Genomic DNA, 6,269 nt, shown 5'->3' on the forward strand with positions numbered 1-6,269 from the left:
TTATTATTTAAAAAATTAAATAAATGGCAATCGCGTTCAATTAAATTATGCACCAATTTGATGTTTAGGTTCAAGTAACTTTTGACTGATGAGACCTAAAAGCACGAAACTTTCATGGTAAATAGGCAGTACTGCACAGCATCGCTCAACCAAATTTCAACTTTCTAGCTGAATTATTTATTATTTAAAAAATTAAATAAATGGTAATCGCGTTCAATTAAATTATGCACCAATTTGATGTTTAGTTTCAAATAACTTTTGACTAATGAGACCTAAAAGCACGAAACTTTCATGGTAAATAGGCAGTACTGTATAGCATCGCTCAACCAAATTTCAACTTTCTAGTCAAATTATTTATTATTTAAAAAATTAAATAAATAGCAATCGCGTTTAATTAAATTATGCACCAATTTGATGTTTAAGTTCAAGTAACTTTTGACTGATGAGACCTAAAAGCACGAAACTTTCATGGTAAATAGGCAGTACTGTATAGCAACGCTCAAGAAAATTTCAACTTTCTAGCTAAATTATTTATTATTTAAAAAATTAAATAAATGGCAATCGGATTCAATTAAATTATGCACCAATTTGATGTTTAGGTTCAAGTAACTTTTGACTGATGAGACCTAAAAGCACGAAACTTTCATGGTAAATAGGCAGTACTGTATAGCATCGCTCAAGAAAATTTCAACTTTCTAGCTAAATTATTTATTATTTAAAAAATTAAATAAATGGCAATCGGGTTCAATTAAATTATGCACCAATTTGATGTTTAGGTTCAAGTAACTTCTGACTGATGAGACCTAAAAGCACGAAACTTTCATGGTAAATAGGCAGTACTGTATAGCAACGCTCAAGAAAATTTCAACTTTCTAGCTAAATTATTTATTATTTAAAAAATTAAATAAATGGCAATCGCGTTCAATTAAATTACGCACCAATTTGATGTTTAAGTTCAAGTAACTTTTGACTGAGGAGACCTAAAAGCACGAAACTTTCATGGTAAATAGGCAGTACTGTATAGCAACGCTCAAGAAAATTTCAACTTTCTAGCTAAATTATTTATTATTTAAAAAATTAAATAAATGGCAATCGGGTTCAATTAAATTATGCACCAATTTGATGTTTAGGTTCAAGTAACTTTTGACTGATGAGACCTAAAAGCACGAAACTTTCATGGTAAATAGGCAGTACTGTATAGCATCGCTCAACCAAATTTCAACCTTCTAGCTAAATTATTTATTATTTAAAAAATTAAATAAATGGCAATCGCGTTCAATTAAATTATGCACCAATTTGATGTTTAAGTTCAAGTAACTTTGGACTGATGAGACCTAAAAAGACGAAACTTTCAGGATAATTAGAAAATAAATCAAGACATCATTCTCGAAAATTTCAATTTTCTAGCTATAGTAGTTGTAAATTTAAAAATAAATATATGGCAGTGGCGTACATTTGAATTTTGCCCCATTTTTGTACTTGGACTTAAATAACTTTTATCTGAAAAGGTCCAAATTAATGAAACTTTCAGAATTTACAGGCAGTATCTTGGACAACCATTACAGAAAATTTCAACTTTCTAGCTAAAGTAATTCTTAGTTAAAAAATAATTCAAGTGAAAATCATGCTCAATAAATTTGCATATAAGTTTGATGTTTAAATTTACATAACGTTTGACTGATGAGACCTATAAGCACGAAACTTTCAGGGTAAATAGAAAGAACCTTATAGCATCATTCCAGAAAATGTCAATTTTCTAGCTAAATTATTTATTATTTAAAAAATTAAATAAATGGCAATCGCGTTCAATTAAATTATGCACCAATTTGATGTTTAGGTTCAAGTAACTTTTCACTGAGGAGACCTAAAAGCACGAAACTTTCATGGTAAATAGGCAGTACTGTATAGCATCGCTCAACCAAATTTCAACTTTCTAGCCAAATTATTTATTATTTAAAAAATTAAATAAATGGCAATCGTGTTCAATTAAATTACGCACCAATTTAATGTTTAGGTTCAAGTAACTTTTGACTGATGAGACCTAAAAAGACGAAACTTTCAGGGTAATTAGAAAATAAATCAAGACATCATTCTCGAAAATTTCAATTTTCTAGGTATAGTAGTTGTAAATTTAAAAATAAGTATATGGCAGTGGCGTACATTTGAATTTTGCCCCATTTTTGTACTTGGACTTAAATAACTTTTATCTGAAAAGGTCCAAATTAATGAAACTTTCAGAATTTACAGGCAGTATCTTGGACAACCATTACAGAAAATTTCAACTTTCTAGCTAAAGTAATTCTTAGTTAAAAAATAATTCAAGTGAAAATCATGCTCAATAAATTTGCATATAAGTTTGATGTTTAAATTTACATAACGTTTGACTGATGAGACCTATAAGCACGAAACTTTCAGGGTAAATAGAAAGAACCTTATAGCATCATTCCAGAAAATGTCAATTTTCTAGCTAAATTATTTATTATTTAAAAAATTAAATAAATGGCAATCGCGTTCAATTAAATTATGCACCAATTTGATGTTTAGGTTCAAGTAACTTTTCACTGAGGAACCCTAAAAGCACGAAACTTTCATGGTAAATAGGCAGTACTGTATAGCATCATTCCAGAAAATTTCAACTTTCTAGCACATTTTATTATAAATTAAAAAAAATTGATAAATGACAATCTTGTTGATTAATTTTTGCATCGATTTGATCTTTAAATTAAAACAACTTCAGACTGATGAAACCTAAAAGCACGAAACTTTCAGGGTAAGTAGTCAATATTTAATGCAATCATTCCAGAAAATTTCAACTTCCTAGCTAAATCAATTATTAATTAAAAAAATAAATAAATATCAATCGGGTTCAATTAAATTATACACCAGTTAGACGTTTAGGTTCGAATAACTTCAGACTGATGAGACCTAAAACCACGAAACTTTCAGGATCAATGGGAACCCTCTAATGAAACAAAAGTATAACGAAACAAATTTTACATGGTTACGTGATTTCTTATAAAAAAAAATTCAATGATCGCGTGTGTAACGTGGGTCATAAAAGAGCCCCTTGTTATCGCGATTTGGCATCTAACTAACGCACATTATGCAGGAAAAATTGCCCCTAAAAACAACCCCCTTGCACCATATCTATATATATATATTAAAGAAAAAACAAAGGAAGACTCCACTATAACATCAACTGTTTAGTTTTCCATTGAGAGTGACGTAATCGTTTGTTTCGGGGCGACCCGGTATCACTGCGGAAAACTATCGATCCCAAAGCGGTTTCCCGGGGATTTTCCCCCCCAGGAAGCCTCGATCGATTATTTTCCACCCCAAACCGGTTTTCCACGAAATCCATGCTCTGTTTGTGTTAATATAATGAGAGGTTGCCCGGTTACCAGCGACACCATTTGGGCATTATAAACTGGTCAAAAGTTGTCTTTTTAAAGGGGTTCCTGGCACCACACAAGTAAATTTTATTCAATTAGATCCGAGAAATGGGGGAAAACCAACCCCCCAAGCCCGGAAAAACAAACGACTGCACCCCATAATCCATCGATTTCTCCCATAAAAGGCATATTAGAGAGGGCAATAAATCTGAACTGCCGAATTTGACCCCGATCCTTATTTACACTTTTGGCCCTAAAGGAAGGGGGGGGGGCGAAAGGGTGTCTTATCGCTCACCCCCGGGGCACGCTATTATATATATATATACACGTCGTAATGTTGTAATCACCTTTCTGAAGGAAATGAATTTAAATAGGGAACCGACGTAATGCACTTTATATATAGAGGGTGAACCCAGTGGGGGACTAAGGGGAAGAGGGAGAGGAAAATGTTTCTTATGAAAGTCGTTTGGAATAAGCGATAGGGTGTGAAAAAAATTGAGAAAAACTTTGAATTTCCTTTAAATTAATTTTTTTGCTTTTGATACTCCAGCGAACCCTCTAGCAGAAGTTACTCTATTTAATAATAAACGAGCTATAAACATTTTACCTCTAATTGCACCCCGAAAAGGTCCCTGGTCCGGTCCTGTTTGTTCCCGAGGGTCACCTCCGCTACGTTTATGTGGGCCGGCACCACGTTCTCGATGGGGCTCATCTGGAATCACAATTTTCGCCATAATTCCCATCGATTTTCTTTTGTTTTATATTTTTTGTTTTTTCCCCCCCTCCCCCCATCGATTTTAATTAAAATTTCGAGACCGTTCAGGTTCAATAAACGGAACCGATCGGTCGAAACAAGTGAAAGTGTCTCGTAACAATAATTATTATATTATTTACAATATAAGTTTACATCATCGCCATTTTGGTGATCGTGTTTTTTTTTTTTTTTTGAGGAGGAAGGGGGGGGTGAATAAAAAACGTTTTTTTGTTTCTATTTTTAAAAAAATAACAGTTTATTATATATAGTCATTTATATATATATATACATGGTCTATATTTTATACAATAGGTTCTCTGAGGCATAATAAACAATCGAGGCGCACCGTCGTGTGTTTTATATAACCGTTAACATTATTTAATTGCTATTTATTACTGTCTTAACCCTGAAACGGATTTTTTCCATTCTCAGGTATATATATATATAGTTCGAGGAAGGTTTTCAGGTTGTACGAGGGGGGGAAGGGACGTCACAGGCCAATTATTCCATCAAACAATTGATAACGTACGACCGCACTAAACGATTGATTTCCTTGAAACAAACTCGATTGTTTTTATGGCGTGGCGGGGCCGAGTATGGTCCCCACAAAATATGGCATTAAAAGAACCACGATTCGGTAAGCAATCTGTGAATTCTTCCAGTGCCAAGTCCTGTAGGAACGTGTGTGTGGATATGGAAGAAGGGTAAGTCGAGGCCACCTTCACCACCACCTGCAGACAAAGAAAGAGAGATTTATGGTGCAACAATTGAAACGTGAAACAAAGTGACACTCACTTGTATGTTCACCTTTAGCAGTAGCAGCAGCAGCAACAAAAAAAACATTAAATATGTATAATAACGATATACAAACAGGAAATGGGCAGCGTGATCACCGTGGCGCATCCTACTGTGAAATCAAGTCAATTTAAACTCCACACCGGGAGGAATTATTATTATTATGCAAAACTATTTTTTTGTTTGTTTGAATTTAATTGAACCCACCTTGAAGCAGTTAATGAATGAAAAAAAAGCAAGAAAAAGCTGCTACTGCTGCTACTGCTACTAGTGACTGACTGACTGACTGATAAGACGCACCAAAATGTTCGACTTTTCCGCCGGAAAACTGCGGACTGGCGTGTGTGCGATCGGGTGAGCCACGACGAACCGCCGCCGACAGCGACTTTTTCGACTGTTTTGGGCGACCGGGGGCCCCGGTTACCTGGCAACGGGGTGGGGGCGCAGGCGTCCCGACGCCGCCCCCCCTGCCGGAAGCGGCGCGACGTCGGCGTCGGTCACGCGAGGGCGCCCACGACCCGAAGACCGTTTTTCTTTTTTCTCTCTCACACACACTCGCTCGCTCTCTTTCTTTTTCTAATTTTTTTACTTGGCCCTCATGTTGGTTTAATCAAAAATGTGATCGCTTTCAGTGCATTGATTGATTGATTGATTGATTAATTAGGGATGTAGCTCAAATTAAGGACTATAGACGAAAAACAGTGATTTTTCAGAGGAATTTCTTACTGGTAAAGTGTGTGGGGTGGGTGGGGGGCTAAGGGTTGTTTTAATAAAAAACAAATTTTGTGCACAAAATATATGTTCAATATTTAATTTATTAACACTGTTCATTTAAATTTGACGTAATTTTATATATAAATATTTAATATAAAAAGAGGGTCATTTGATTGGATAATATGGACGAAAAACAATGATTTTCTTGTAAAATTTCTTACTGGTAAGGGGTGTGGGGTGGGTGGGGGGCCAAGGGTATTTTTATTAAAAAACGGTTTGTTTTGTACAAAAAAAAACCCTTTTCAAAAACACTACCCTTACACCCCCCACCCACCCCGCACACCTTACCAGTAAGAAATGTTCAAGAAAATCATTGTTTTTTCTCCATAATCCTTAATTTAATTACACTGTTTTTGTACTAAATATTTATATATAAAATGTATTTGTTTTTCTAGGTTATCTAATTTATTTAAACTTTATATATAAATATTTAGTACAAAAACAGTGTAATTAAATTAAGGATTATGGAGAAAAAACAATGATTTTCTTAAAAATTTCTTACTGGTAAAGTATGTGGGGTGGGTGGGGGGCTAAGAGTAAGCCTAATGAAAAAC

This window comes from Anthonomus grandis, chromosome 19 (assembly GCF_022605725.1).
Source record: "Anthonomus grandis grandis chromosome 19, icAntGran1.3, whole genome shotgun sequence".
Lineage (NCBI taxonomy): Eukaryota > Metazoa > Arthropoda > Insecta > Coleoptera > Curculionidae > Anthonomus > Anthonomus grandis.